The following is a 16,325-nucleotide window of genomic DNA, read 5'->3' as shown; positions in this document are numbered from 1 at the left end:
GTGATCTGTTTCAAAAATTTTAAATTAGTAATGTATTCGACTCTATATGTGTCCATGTTTTATTCATCAAATCATATTTTTCTGACCCTCAGTACCTCTGTGCGATCACATGTCAAGATTAAATTTAACACAATAAATGTCTCAACTCAATTTACAGAATAAAGAAAAAAGAAGAAACTGCAAAAAGAAGAAAGCGAGTAAAATATTATATTTCTTGAAGTTCATAGCAGTGTAATTTTGTCACTTGTGTCAGTTTTTATTTGTAACGATAAAACAAGTTTTATCTTATCTTTGATAAGTATGCGATCGCATTGATCCACTTGCGACTTCTACCGAGAGAGTGAAGTCGACACAGACAGAGTGGCTCTGCGGTGTGAATTGGTTGCCTACGGGTGTCAATCAACGGAAATTAGCCCGATAATTACAAATAAGGCAGATATCGAATTATTTCCGACACACATCCAAATTTCTAACATTCTCGTCTCTAGCGAGATAACACAGTAGCAGCGTCAATGTATTGTACTATGTTACAGTGAAGAGGAGTTTTTTCCGTACTCATACGTCCATAGTGATAAAATTATTCCCAGTTTAATTAAATCAGTTCAAGTGAAGGCCCCGGCTCCTTGTACAAGACGAAGCTCGCGATCGACTTCGACGGCAGGTTAAACACTTCCCCTCTCAAGCTTTTGGTGCTGCTGAAAATAGTTGTGCTGCAGAAACCGACTATCGTAATTTACTAAAGCGCTTTACCTATTAAGCTTAAGCTGTTTACAGGTAGTAGAATAGCGATATGCATGTTGACTCAGAAGTAAACATGTGATAAGTTTTCACGACATGGTATGTTGTGTGCATGTCGCGAAGCCTGTATAAGTTGCGTGACTCCGATTCTCTCCTAGTGGAAGTGTCACTTACACGTAATACCGATATTTTTCTCATGTATTTCTTTATACGTAATATAGTTTTTCTGTTGTGTTCTAAATATACTGTGTCTTTTACTGCACAATCAGTAGTAATGTACATATCCTTTTCCACAGGTATCAGCTGAATGCCCTGCCATGAATTACTTTATGCGACCAGCTGTAACGACATTTCCAAGAGTTTGATATCAGTATTTAATCGGTTGCAGTTTCGAGGCATATTTTTAATAAAGCCGCTCGTGTGTGTGTGTGTGTGTGTGTGTGTGTGTGTGTGTATTAACTGTAACACGTCTGTTCCATTGGGTATTTTTTCACTTTTCGCTGGCGTGGTGTCCGACGCAAGGAAATCCAGGGGATGAGAGTGCTTTATCCGGATCTGTGTTAATTGTCGTCACGAAGAGGAGAGCGTAATGCCAGCTGGGATGTGCGCAGTCGCTGCCGCATCGATTGCAGCGGCGCAGGCGGGCTCGCTTCAGTCTAAAGAAACCTCCTCATTCAGCGCGGAACAACATGTTCACCAAGCAACAATGCGCCACACGCCATTCTACTACGTGACAGCTTGTCTGCACAATTGCTCACTATATTCCATTTAGTAGGACCACCATGTTTTCCAACACTCGCTTTTTCTTCCACGTTTCTCTCAAAGTAATTTGGCTGTAGGAATTAACAGTCAAATCAAGTGATAAATTTTGTAATAATTTGTTACGAACTTAACAATTTTTTCTATTTTCATCTGTATTTGTCTGCTTATTTAAAGACTCTTTAATGTATGGATTGTCTGAATGTCATGCTCCGTGTATTTCTATACCACGTCAGTCACTTCATCAATCTCTGCAGGTCTTGCCGTATACAGCAACTTCCTCTGTCAGTTTAACCAGTCGTGGGTGCTTCAGAATATACCCTTACAGTACTTTGATTACCACAACCATTTATTCCATTTCCTTACCCATTCGAGAATGGAAGAATGACTCTCTATAATGCTCCGCATGAGTTTAGCATCATGGTCACTTCACGTACTGTGTTTCAGATGACAAATATTGGGTAACTCTTCTTCCAGTGAACGCTGCCGGAATTTTATCAGCAGATCTCTCTGTGACGTACAAGGCCTCTCTTGCAGCGACTGCCACTATAACCTTCACACTCTCGCGCATATTAAACAATCACGTGACGAAACGTGCTTCACTTCTTGGAAGCTTCTCTATCTACTATGTTAATTATATCTGGTAAATGCCACAGAAAGAGGACAAATACTGAATAGCGTTTGATCTAGGCTTTTGTATGCTGCCTTATTTGTGAGTGAAATATGTCTCCACAGAATTCCTCCAGTGAATTTCAATATTGGATCTCCTTTTTCTACAACCAGCTATACGTGGTCGTTGCATTTCACGTCGTTCCGACAAATTTTTCTTTATATTTTATTGTTTTTATTGATTTCAGAGATTGGTAGCTAATCATGCAAGCGAAAAATAATTATTCTTTCCTCTTATTATGCGCAATACGCCATATTTTTTGTGTGCAAAGGTAACCGCTGATCTTTGAACTACGCTTTCGTTCTATGTGGGGCATCCTGTATTTCGCTACATTTTAATGGCCATCTGACTTCCCGATGAAGAACAGTATCCACTAACAACTTCGGACCGAGCGAGGTGGCGCAGTGGTTAGACACTGGACTCGCATTCGGGAGGTCGACGGTTCAATCCCGCGTCCGGCCATCCTGATTTAGGTTTTCCGTGATTTCCCTAAATCGCTCCAGGCAAATGCCGGGATGGTTCCTTTCAAAGGGCACGGCCGACTTCCTTCCCCGTCCTTCCCTAATCCGATGAGACCGATGACCTCGCTGTCTGGTCTCCTTCCCCGAAACAACCGACCAACAACTTCGGGAAACTTTCAGCATCTTCAATCAGAACATATGTGTAAATCGAGAAAACAGTATATCTATAACACCCCATTATCGTACTTCTGAAGTCCGTTTCGCAGTGGACGATTTCTCCCAGTTAATGAAGTCATACTGAATTCTGTCTGCTAGGAAGCCCTCGCTCCAGTCACAAAGCTAGTCAGATATTCCATAAGCTTCTTCTCCACAGATCTCTTTCATCCACTACTTTATGCAAAATGGTTTTAGTTTTTGCTCTATTTCATTGTTTGCTTTTAAACAAACGTTTAAACCAATACAGTATTGCATCTCGCAATGTTCGGACTGTTTACGATTAAATTTCTCACTGAGTTCTGCATACAGCCCTCATATTAACCCGCTTAGCAGAGACTGACACGCTAACTTGTGTGCGTCGCTCAACCCAGAGGTGTCGAGCCCTGATAGTGGCAGACAGTTTTATCTTCATAACTTTATAGGAAAGAAATCAGAGACAATGGTGTCAAGTGCTTAATCACCTATATGCTTGGGTAGATCTCAGATCTCACTTAAATGTCTCTTGATTTGAACATAAACGACACTGGTGATAGTGGATCATTATTTATCATTATTTCACTTTCTTATACAGCGCGTAACAAAAACATTTGGATAAACTTTCAGGAAATATTCCGCACACATAGAGGAAGAAAATACGCTTTGTTTCGAAGTTAGAGCTTAGTTCTACAAGTTTTCAACACATTAATCATAGGAAACAGATAGGAAAAGTACGTAACACCACACTATGAAACTCTTTTTGAATGAAATGTTCAAAATGCCCTCCATTGGCAAGGATACATGCATCAAACTGCCATCGCATTGGTTCCCTGATGCACTGATGTATCTATGGAGAGCTGCGTTGTTGTTTCGCAGATGTCTCCAATACATACACAATGACTCTGCACTGTACACATTGTACCAGGATTCCGTGCACATTAGATTTCAAATGAAGCCACAAATAAAAATGTAGTGCGGTTAAGTCCAGTGAGCGTGGAGGCCAATTGGTCCACCTCTGCCTATCTATCTGTCACGAAATCTGTTGTTTAGAAGCTTACCACCATTAACACTGAAATGAAGATGAGTTCCATATTGCATGAAGTACATGCTTTGTCGCACTAACAGAGGCACATGTTATAGCAGAAGACGTAGAGTACTCTCTAAGAAAGTATGGTAAGTTACTCCGTTGAACCCAAGTGGAAGAACAGCAGGCCTTGACAGTCACCAACATTGCCGGCCAAAACGTTAACAGAAAATCTTTATTGATGACGTAACAGCAAAATTTCTTGAGGGTTATTGAGAGCCCATACGTGCTAATTGTGACAATCTGCGCTAAAGTGAGGACTGACACATTGTTGAGTGAGCCATTCGCAGAAGTGTACCCGTGCAGGGAAATCAGCTGATGATATTGCCTGCACACGCTGTACGTGGTTCGGATACTACACGTCCTCATGTAGCACTCTCCAGACAGTCGTGTGGTGAACATTACTTGTTGCAGCTAATTGTCTTACGGTGACAGTAGGATTGTCGTCAAAGGCACGAAGAAGTTTCTCCTCCAGTTGAGGTATCATCGTTCTTCTAGGCCTCCCTCAATCGTGACTAGTAGGCTTAAACGCCCCATGCACCGTAAGACGAAGATCAGTTGCATCAAAGGTCTTTCTGTCGGAGCACCGTAGTTCTGGAAGTCTATTCCGATGCAAACATTGAGCGTTACAGTCATTACCATCTGATAATCAGTACAGCAAATGGGCATCAGGCAATTTCGAACTGCACATCAATTGCACTCTTGTAAACCAAGTCCGTGATGCGCCAAACAGTTGATGCTTCATGCCTGCACAGTCCTTGATGATAGTTGATGCTAAGTGCTTGGTGCTAGGAGAGCAATGAGGTTAGTCGCAGTTCAACACAAGCAATGAAGTGAGTCAGATTTCAACATTATCTTCGCTCCATTGGAACAACAAACACTGGCGATCAACCTAAGATTTAGAACTTACCGTAAATCCTAACCAAACGCAACCAAGAGGGTACTTTGAACATTTCGTCTAAGAAGGCCTTTCATGTAATTCTAGTACATTGTGTTTCTGTGTGCTTCCCATGATTAATGTGATTATGAAGAGAAATAGAAAATGAACCCTAACATGGTAATAAAGCGTTTTGCGATCCATATCCATAGTTTAATTCTTCAATGTATGAGGAATGTTTGCCGAGAGTGCGGACATATCTTCTGTTACATCCGGTATTCCTGAGCAGCAATGGCAGTATTCTAAAAGCGAACTGTATAACGGAAGCATCGTACATCCTTATAAAACAATAATTATTACAGATTTCGGTGGGCGTATTAGACAGTTTCTTGGGCTTCGTAGTCGGGAGGAAGATAAGAAGTTAACGTCTCGTCGACAACAAGACGACCAGAGGCGTGGCTCTCCAGATGGATGACTGAGTTTAACGCTTCCCTTGCGTTTCCACTTCACCATAACACAGCTAACTTGGGCACATAAAACTCCTGCCAAATCCGTCTGACGGAACAACTGGGAACATAATGTATCCGAACACTCTCAACTCTCTTCGCGGATTCATTCTGACAGAAAACGTATCAGTAACGTTGAGGAATTATGCCTACACTCCCACCTCGCTGGATGCGTGGCTTGGGATAAAAGACATGTCTTCAATTGTCTATCCGAAAACTTATGATCAAATGATGTACAACTGCAAGCTAAAACATCCACCTCGTTGCTACATAAATAAGCAAAACTGTCAGTTTTGTGTTAAATAGACCATATGTATTTGAAACCATCATGAAGGAAAGGGAAGATGGTTAGGCTTGAACGTCCCTTTGATGATGAGGCCTTCAGAGACGGCACACAATGTCAGATCGGAAAAGGAGATCGACCGTGGCCTTTTCAAATGAACTATCACGACATGTATCTTGAGCAGCTATGTAAAAGCACGGAAAACTGAAATCTAGATGGGATTTGAAGCATCGTCCTCGAAAATGTGAGTGCAGTGACAACCATTTCACTAGCCTGCACTGTCAAAACTATACTAAAAATGGCAATGCTCAGCATTAAACAGGAAAGGTCTACAAGGTAGTAAGTTCAGTGAAACACTTTATATGTTATATTTTGTATGAAGGCAGATTACATAGCCAGAAATTTCATGAATAAATTGTCTCATGAAATTATTTCTCTAATACATGTTATTTAAGGCCATTCAATGGTAATTTCTGGGAGGGTTACTGAGTCCATTCTGTTGTATATATGTGTTCAACATGTCAGTGTGTTATTGTTAAGTAATTCTAGAAATATACGAAATGTTAGTATAAGTTTTTGAGCTGTATAGGGAAACATAATTCGTGTGACACTTCGTTGCATCATGAAGCATAAGGTACGCAGCTTATTTTTACTATAAACTATGCTTTTTATGGTCGTACGAAATATTTCACTTTTGTTAGGACACCTAGTAAATGAATAAAGAAGCAACTGAAAGTCTGGACGTAGAGGACTGAATCCTAAGCGGACTCCGAGACACGTCGTTTACACCTTTCTCATCGGAAAAGTAATATATTAAAGGAAATCCTTGCTACTGAAATAAATTTTAGAGAGCATTATCAATAGTCCTCACATATCAGAATCTGGGGAGGTCTCCGTGTCTTGGTCCTCCTGTATTTAACACTGCGTCTCGTTTCTTCTCGTTATGTTCCTTATGTTATTGTAAACATATAAATCGTTAGCGTCATTTTATATCAAATAAAGTAGTTTAATTTTTTCTTATTTTTTCATGGAAGTTAAGAATAGCTTGTTTTCAGATTAACCAGTGTTTATGGATTTTCAAGGACGAAACTGATTACTAATACATCGCAAATGGAAGGCGGGAATGCTTACAGGATTTGTTACCTAATATAAAAAAAAGTTTAATCTTATCAAGAAAATCGTAGCAATAGGTTAAATATAAAAATCTAGATTATTTTTAATTTAAATATTTGATAAGAGGTAGGAACTAAAATGAAGTACTTCCTACGGCGCTATATGTAGCGATCGCCTGGTGTATCGTTTGGGAAGCTTAGCACTCAAGTCACGCATAAGATTTCCACCTTTTCCCGTAAACTAGTGGCCACGTTTTAAGCTGTTACATAGGCGGGTCAGCCACACGACATATTTCAAAAGCCATCAAAATCGATGATTTAAATGGTCGCCTCTTAGGCTCTACAGGTTTTTACTTAAAAGCTGTCTCGCCGCAATTATAGAGACCCTTTATGCTAGATGCTTATTTATACATTATCTCTTGTTTTAAGCGAAATAAGCCGAGAACAAAAATTTCTCGGTCTCGGCCATTGGCCGGGCTAAGTATTAAGGAAGAATCAGATAGCTGGTAATAACCACGCCACGACAGTGCCTTCGCATCTTTTACGCTCGCGAGTAAGGGCGCAATAAAGCACATGCAGCTCCCGCCGTTGATTAAAAATCTAATGCGATATGCGCCGGACGGACCCTCCCCTCCGATACGATGGGTGCGTGCGCCCGCGTGCCCGTGTGGATTTAATTTATCGGAGCCCTCTCATTGGCTCAATGTTTCGTGACGTCAGCTACAATGTACCCACACAATATGAGCAGCGTGTACAGTCGCCTCCACCTCACCATGGCTCAACAATCGCCCTCTCGCCGAGCCGCCATTTCCCGTAGCCCCCGCCGCCGACGCCGCTCACATGCGTACGACATAATTTACCTACCATCTCTTTCCACTTTCCTCTCAATGCTAAAATGTATTCAGTTTCACGTTACCGTAAAGCAAAGAAGGAAGTAACTGAATTAACAACGCCATCGTGGTTCTTTACGAAGACAGCCTCGATAGATTTTGAGCAGCAATGTGGTAGAAGCATGGTATTCTGTTATATTGCCACTGGATGAGAAATTGCTAAGTAATTTTCCGAATTACGTAATGGTAGTTCTCGCGACGTTTACAGCTATCTAATACGTATTTTTCCGTTCTCTCTTGAAATAAGAGTTTATATGTGTCACAGAAACTACCAAATAAAATTGTAGGGCTCAGTCCGATCTACAGAATTTTCATACTGCAGTAAAAGAAGACCATTATTCACTGGTAATTTAAGATTTAATGTAGCAATCCTTAAGCCAAAAAATGTTTCTGAGCACTATGGGACTTAACTGCTTAGGTCATCAGTCCCCTCTAACTTAGAACTACTTAAACCTAACTAACCTAAAGACATCACACACTTCCATGCCCGAGGCAGGATTCGAACCTGCGACCGTAACGGTCGCGCGGCTCCAGACTGAAGCGCCTAGAACCGCTCGACCACTCCGGCCGGCTTAAGCCAAAAAATTAGAAATTTAATCCGAAACTTGTTTCTTAAGGAATAATAATCACTGCACATACGTCTAGAGGGAGCTAAATTTTCGCAGAACCACTGTACTCGTTTTACACGAGTAGACGAAATACGGCGTCCTGGTAGTGAACAGAATCACGCATTAATTTAAAGTAAACCAAGTTCTACATTAGCACTTTTCAATCTCACATACATCCTTTACAAAGAAAAAAGTTCAAAATCGGTGTCCCGTGCGTACTTTTTTCGCTGCTGAATACATCACTCTGAAAAATAGTAACCGATTCCATCATCATCATAAACTGCTAGAAAACTTTTTGCTCATCATCAGAGTATCAGTCGTGAAAACAAAAGTGAATAAATTTCTTAATTGCTCTAAGTGTATCTCTATAATTGCAATAAGTTCTTTATTTTCCTCGGGGCATTAATAGCCTTGCTTTCCGTTGGGTCTTCATTATGATGCAACCTTTATTTCTTACAACTCTTAGCATAGGAACAGAGGGAAAACTTTTTTCTATGTTACTAGGGGCGTCGGCAAAATACTAAAACAACACGTGTCGCATGGATTTCGAGTGTTCACTCCATATCCCCGAAGCGTTAAGTATGGTAACTTCTGAGAGTAGCTGCTGCGAGAAAGATTCAAAATCTTAGAACAGACAACTTTGGCTACATTGAAAGTAACAGATTTCCTATGCGAGCCAGTTTTGTTTGTCTCTCGCTGGTCTCAGACAAACTCCAATCAGAAAACAGATTTCAAAAGTTAAATAAGTAGTAGAGCAAATAAACTCTTACTGTAGAAATGCGGACCTACCAAGGATACTACGCTTATGATGGAAAAGAACTCAGTCACTACCACGGCAACACTGCAGCGAAATCAGAGTAGAAGTCATTTTGCTCGTAGCCTCCTAATTGCTGATTTCAAAGAAAGTGAGATCACTGTGACACTTTCAGACTCTCAGTCTGGCTAACAAAACACAGAACAGTTACTACTGTAGTCCACAGAATTGGGATTAACAGAACATGGAAGCTTGTTGTCTGCCAGATGGCTGGAAAAAAAAGATTAGTTGTAAGGATGCTTTGTCATGAAAAGTATCTGGTCCCTATTAGCGCGCCGGCCAGTGTGGCCGAGCGGTTCTAGGCGCTTCAGTCTGGCACCGCGCGACCGCTACGGTTGCAGGTTCGAATCCTGCCTCGGGCATGGATGTGTGTTATGTCCTTAGGTTAGTTAGGTTTAAGTAGTTCTAAGATCTAGGGGACTAATGACCTCAGATGTTAAGTCCCATAGTGCTCAGAGCCATTTGAACCATTTTTGAACCTATTAGCGCTCGTTCATGTGAGTTGTGTCCAATCTTCGCCTCTATGATGGCTTGACCTCTGTAGGGGCCACTTTCAGTGAGGTCTCTGAATAACTGTGGAGGAATGGGCTACCATTGTTCCTCAAGAGTCGAAACAAGAGATGATGATGATGTTTGTTTTGTGGGGCGCTCAACTGCGCGGTCATCAGCTCCCGTACAAAGCCCCAATCTTTCCACAGTCCAATCTAGCCACTTCCACGAATGATGATTAAATGTTGAGGACAACACAAACATCCTGTCCCCGGGCAGAGAAAATCGAACCCGACACCACGTGATCGAGACGCAGCAATGCTAGCCACTAGACCACGAGCTGCGTACGAAACAAGAGAAAGTAGTGATATTTGACGCTGAGGTCTGGAGTGAAGTCGACGTTCCAACTCTTGGGAAAGGCGTCCCATTGGGTCATGTCGGGACTCTAGGCAGGCCAGTCCTTCTAGGAATGTTATTATCTGCAAACTATTGCCTCACTGATACTGCTTTATGACACGGTCGATTGTCCTCTTCATACAAACATTAATCGTGTCCAAAATGGTCCTGTACTGTACGCATTGCTACAAAATGCGTCCATATTCTTCCGCATTTAGTGTCTTCTCAACCGCAGAAAGGAAGAAGGAAGTTTAGCGTCCGGTCGAGAACGAAGTCATTAGAGACGGAGCACAAACTCAGGGAAGGATGGGGAAGGAAGTCGACCGTGCCCTCTCATAGGAACCCTCAGGGGAGCATAAGGGACAACACGCTAGCCACAGAAACACACCTATAGAAAACAATCTTCTCAGTAGTTCGCTGTTGGCACTACATATGGGCCGGCCGCTGTGGCATGGATGTGTGTTATGTCCTTAGGTTAGTTAGGTTTAAGTAGTTCTAAGTCTAGGGAACTGATGACCTCAGATGTTTAGTTCCATAGTGCTTAGAGCCATTTGAACCATTTGAGCCACTACACATGATGGCAGTTAACGTTCTCTATGCATTCGCCGAACGCCAACCCTGCCATCGGACTGGCACAGGGTATATCGTGATTCATCGCTCCAAATCACTCAAATTCAGTCATCCACTGTCCAGTGGCTTCGCTCTCTACATCACTTCAAGCATCGCTGAGCACTTACTACGAAAATGTACCGGGTGATCAAAAAGTCAGTAAAAATTTGAAAACTTAATAAACCACGGAATAATGTAGATAGAGAGGTAAAAATTGACACACATACTTGGAATGACATGGGGTTTTATTAAAACAAAAAAAACACCCCATATTGCTAGATGCGTGACAGATCTCTTGCGTGTGGCGTTTGGTGATGATCGTGTGCTCAGCCGCCTGTTTCGTCATGCTTGGCCTCCCGGGTCCCCAGACCTCAGTCTGTGCGATTATTGGCTTTAGGGTTACCTGAAGTAGCAAGTGTGTCGTGATCGACCGACATCTCTAGGGATGCTGAAAGACAACATCTGACGCCAAAAATGGTTCAAATGGCTCTGAGCATTATGGGACTTAACATCTGTGGTCATCAGTCCCCTAGAACTTAGAACTACTTAAACCTAACTAACCTAAGGACATCACACACATCCACGCCCGACGCAGGATTCGAACCTGCGACCGTAGTAGTCGCGCGGTTCCGGACTGAGCGCCTGAACCGCTAGACCACCGCGGCCGGCTCCGACGCCAATGCCTCACCATAACTCCGGACATGCTTTACAGTGCTGTTCGCAACATTATTCCTCGACTACAGCTATTGTTCAGGAATGATGGTGGACATATTGAGCATTTCCTGTAAAGAACATCAGCTTTGCTTTGTCTTACTGTGTTATGCTAATTATTGCTATTCTGATCAGATGAAGCGCCATCTGTGGGAAATTTTTTGAACTTTTGTATTCTTTTGGTTCTAATAAAACGCCATGTCATTCCAAGCATGTGTGTCAATTTGTACCTCTCTATCTACATTATTGCATGATTTATTCAGTTTTCAAAACTATGCTGACTTTTTGATCACGCGGTATGCGGAGCTGCTCGACCATTGCAACTCGTTCCTTTTAACTTCTTTCGCGCAGTCATAGTGCTAGCTGGACTACTGCTACCACTTTAGAACTCAATAGAGATTCCGTCCACTGATTTCAAGCTGCTTTTTACAATAATCCTCCGCAATGCTCGGCAGTCCCTGTCCGTCAACACATATCGTGCCTCAACGTGGTTTAGCTATGGTTGTTCCTTCCAGTTTCCTCTTAACAATCCCAAGTGTTGACATGTCGCTGATGTATTCGATACTCAGGAGACACCCAACGACTAGTCCATCCTCGAAGTAGAGTTCTCCCGGCCGACCCATCTACTGCTGCGGCTAACCGGCAGCACGATACTGCATGAATCCTTTTATACTGGCGGATTCATCTCTCTTGACATCAAGTACTCAATGTCGGAGTACAGGTGGTGTCCGGATTCTTTGATCGGAATAATCTGTCATTGTAGGGGAAAAGGTACGAGTCTAACATTGTTTTCTCGTGGCATAGAAAGTAATTAATGGTCGAGGTAACGTTGTCGTTGAGAATTTGACTCGTATTCGGAAGGTGTAGGCTTCATTTTCCCGTCTGTCTATCTGACGTGCATTCCAGATGCCACCTACAAATAGTCTAATTTGGTCTCACCCTTTCCGAGATAAACCTGTAGGGCAGTCTCTGAATACCTAGACGTTTCCGGGCATTAAAAAATACACTTCCTTCAACAACTTTAGGTACTTCCGATTGTCGCAGGTTCGAATCCTGCCTTGGGCATGGATGTGTGTGATGTCCTTAGGTTAGTTAGGTTTACGTAGTTCTAAGTTCTAGGGGACTAATGACCTCGGATGTTAAGTCCCACAGTGCTCAGAGCCACTTGAACCATTTTTGAACCTTCCGATTGTCGTCCCCATGTACGTTATCGTAAGATAAAGTCATCTTTTGGCGAAATATGGTCATTACTTGGTTTACTTCTGAGTGATTATGCCACATAATTCCAGACTCGATGGTTATCTCCCTTCATTGTTTCTCTGTTTTACTAGAAGTGCACTGCATACTCTTTGTGATTGCTCTTTTCACCTCTACCTACTCTCATCGTTATAAACATACAAAATAAAATAATCAATGAGTGTAAGGATGATTCCACAGTGCGAGGCTCGCCTCAGCCACCGTACAGTTATGACACAGTCTACACAGTTGCTCTTTGGTCTTGTATGTTTATTTTGGTCCACAGCAGTCTCCTATAGACAGTGCTTTGGTGTAACTGTTTAAATTTCTCACACGCCGTAAACGGATTGCTGGGGCCAGAAACGATGAACATTATGTGTAAACTTCGGGAATGATAGTAGTTGTCATGTTGTGTATCAGAGAACTCACAGCATTGGACGTTTCTAGTATGCTGAGTTTCGTTGCCATTGGTGATGGAGTCATCAGTCTCAGGTACTTGAAATCTGCAGGCAGCACACACCCCACAATGGGGACCGACTCAAATCTTAAATACAGTTTGTAGATGAGAGTGTTCTTTTTTGGTGTTATGTGTGGTATGTTTCACGTCGGGATCTTATATGCACATGCTCCTGTATTATGTCATTGGAAACATTTGTTCAATCTGCTTTTTAGACAATCTGACTGTCAGATGCCACTCAGGACAAACGACCAGGATTCGCACATCTTCTGAATATTCAAAACCGATTTGTAAATAAAGCGATAGGTTGTGTTAAATTAAAAATAGCAACCACCCACCCACCCACGCACAAACACAAACACTAACACACGCACACACACACACACACACACACACACATTATACTGAAAGTTGCTCGATTCAAGGTAGACGAGGCCTCTTTGATGTACATCTATTCCAAAAGTTTTAAACAGGGTTAAGGTAGGGCATTATTAGCCACTTCTTCGTCTAATTTGGGGTCGCACAACATTCAGTGACTTGTGCTCTCTCTAGGAGAATGGTTTCTTCGTTTCATTCTCTGTGAGTCGTCTAACATGATTCAAAATGCCGTTCCTAGCTAGACGAGCAGTAGTTTCTCAACGTGAGAACATGAAGCGGTGGAGGTGTCATCAACCAGAAGGCTAGTTTAAACACTGTAGCACTATGCTAAGCATGATATCATACTGACTGGTGATCCCAACTTCTCTTTCCATCTATAAAACTAGGAAAACCGCCAATTATAAAGAATTCTAAATTCGGATGTCACCTCACACTGTTCACATACATAAGCAGCACAAAGGGTGAAATCCACGAAAACTACAGGACTACATTCAATGATAGTCTTTGAATGAAAGGTCATTCGAATTTGTATCCCAAACCTTACCCTCTACATATGCCCGTCAGAAAATACGCTATCCCAAGGAACAATAATTACAGGTTCCTATTGAACATTTTACATGATTTCAGGTGACCTTGTCGAGAATATCTGCGAAGTAAAATCATGCTCCCATTTAAGGAGGAGACTGTACAGTACAGCTACTGACTTCAGCTCTCACAAACTTGGACCAATATTTAAGAGGTCTGATGCTTAAGTCCCTCTTCGAGCCGTTCCAGGTTTCTCTAACTATCGAAAAAGTTCCTTAAATCAGTCTATGACTTTCTTCCCTAGCGTTGTCCGTGTTCCATCTGTGATGACCTCGACGTGGACGACACGTTAAACGTCAAGTCTTCATCTTGTTTTATTCTCCCATTTGTGTAATACTCTAACAGAATAAATTCTTACTACTGCAGCAGCAACTATTCTACATGCAGTGGATATCACAAAAGTTTTATGTAATTCCAAAGCAATTTTTGTATGCTTGTAAGGCGCTGAATCATTCATTTTAATTACCTGAAGTCGCGGTGTATGAGTAAGTGATTGCAAATTGAACTACGTGTCTGTAAACGTCTATAACACCCTGTTACCTACCCAGATATATCTTCGAAACGACATCGAAGTGTGGTCACACAAAGAAAGTTTCTGCTATAAGCTCTGGCTCGTAGTTCAGATTCCATCATCTCTAATAGGAGAAACTTCCACATTCTTTTCTTTCTTTCTTCATTCATAGCACCATCACTCCAGTAAATGTGAGGATAGTTCCCTACAGTTATAGCGTGACTCAAATTGTTATTTGAGGACAATAGTGATGTCGGGAAAAAGCTGTAATTTCCTGATGCCGATATTTACTTCAGTCTTCTAACTGGTTTGATGCAGCCTTCTAGGACTTATGTTCCTGTCCCAATCTCTTCACATCTCAAAGTAGCACTTATACGCAACGCCCTCATTTATTTGCTGGATATATTCCAATCTCTGGCTACGCCTACAGTTTTCACGCGTTACAGCTCCTTCTAGTAACATAGAAGTTGTTCCCTGGTTTCTTAAGACATATCCTATCATCCTGTGCCTTCTTCTTGTCAGTGATTTTACATATTCCTTTCCTCGCCGATTCTGCGGAGAAACCGCTCAAACATTCTCTTATCAGTTCAACTAATTTACAGCACCTTTCTATAGCACCACGCCTCAAACGCTTCGAGTATCTTCTTTTCTAGTTTTCCACACTCCATTGTTCACTCCGAATAATGCTGTGCTCCAAAAGTACATTCTCAGAAATTTTTTCTTCAAATGAAGCCGAAGTTCGATCTAGTAGACTTCTTTTGGCCAAGAATGCCATCTTTTCTGTGACACTTTGCTTTCTATGCCCTCTTTGATTTGTCCGCCGTGTGTTATTTTGCTTTCTTCATATCATTAACAGCGACAGCGTCTGTGCTTATGCACTAACTGCATTCATTACACTATAGTGTCCTTCACACAAGATGCTTGTCTGAGGGAATTTTATCGTAATAAATACAGTTACTGCGTAAACACAAACACTGTCGCCATTAACGATGTAATCACACCTGGCAGGGGTGAAATGAAGATACAAAAATAACATTAGTCTTCCTACGGTTTGTTTCACGAATGTGCGACCATTTAGATTGCGACTGCGTGATATATGGAGGTTTGGACCCGTCTAGGGGCGTTCTCGGACAGCCGAAGGGTTTAAGGCGACCACTCATGACAAACGGGAAATCCGTTCTTGTCGCGGTCCAGCTCAAATTTTCATTTGTCACAAGTAGCTTATCTTCACAATTTGTGAATCAATTCCACAATTCTTTCGCTTTGTCTTTCTCGTGATCACCAATTTTGATTTTAAATTTGCTTTAATCACAGTCCACATTCTGCGCTCATATGGTAGGTCATTTAACAGGTGAAATAAAGTTTACTTTTACATTGTCAGTTCCATGAGATGACGAAGGATGGTGAGGTAGTGAAACATTCACTTAAAATTTCGTCTTCTTTAGTTGACAGGAGTTGTAATTTCTGAAATACAGACTAAAATGTTCAAAAGAAATGAGCACCTTACTGTGATTTAAGAGTGCTACTTTTAAACTGATACGTAACTGAGGGATGGAGCTGACAAAAGGAATCGGAAAACCGCTTTTCGACAGGGCAGGAGCAGGTGAGCGTTAGGACAGAACAGCGCCGGGGCAGGAAATCAGTAGGGCGGCTGGAGAGCGAAATTGTGAAGCAGCGGCCACGGCGTATCGGAGAAGGGCGATCGCGCTTAATCGCGGCTATTGTATGTTAAACTGCTCCTCCTCTGCCGGCGACGACCGCGCCAATTGGCTGCAGCAGGACGCGGCCGCCTACAACGTAAATGCACACAGCCTTTCAGGCGGGAGAGAACGAAAGAGTACCAAATCCAGGCACAATTATCACAGCAAGAGTGTCAAGATGCTTCGCGAATGGCCAAAAACTGAGGCACCGATGATTCTCTTGTGCACCTCCCATTATGTTTCATTCCTGAGATACGGT

The sequence above is a fragment of the Schistocerca cancellata genome, chromosome 4, assembly GCF_023864275.1.
Source record: "Schistocerca cancellata isolate TAMUIC-IGC-003103 chromosome 4, iqSchCanc2.1, whole genome shotgun sequence".
NCBI classification, from domain to species: Eukaryota; Metazoa; Arthropoda; class Insecta; order Orthoptera; family Acrididae; genus Schistocerca; species Schistocerca cancellata.
This window is presented reverse-complemented; position numbering follows the sequence as displayed.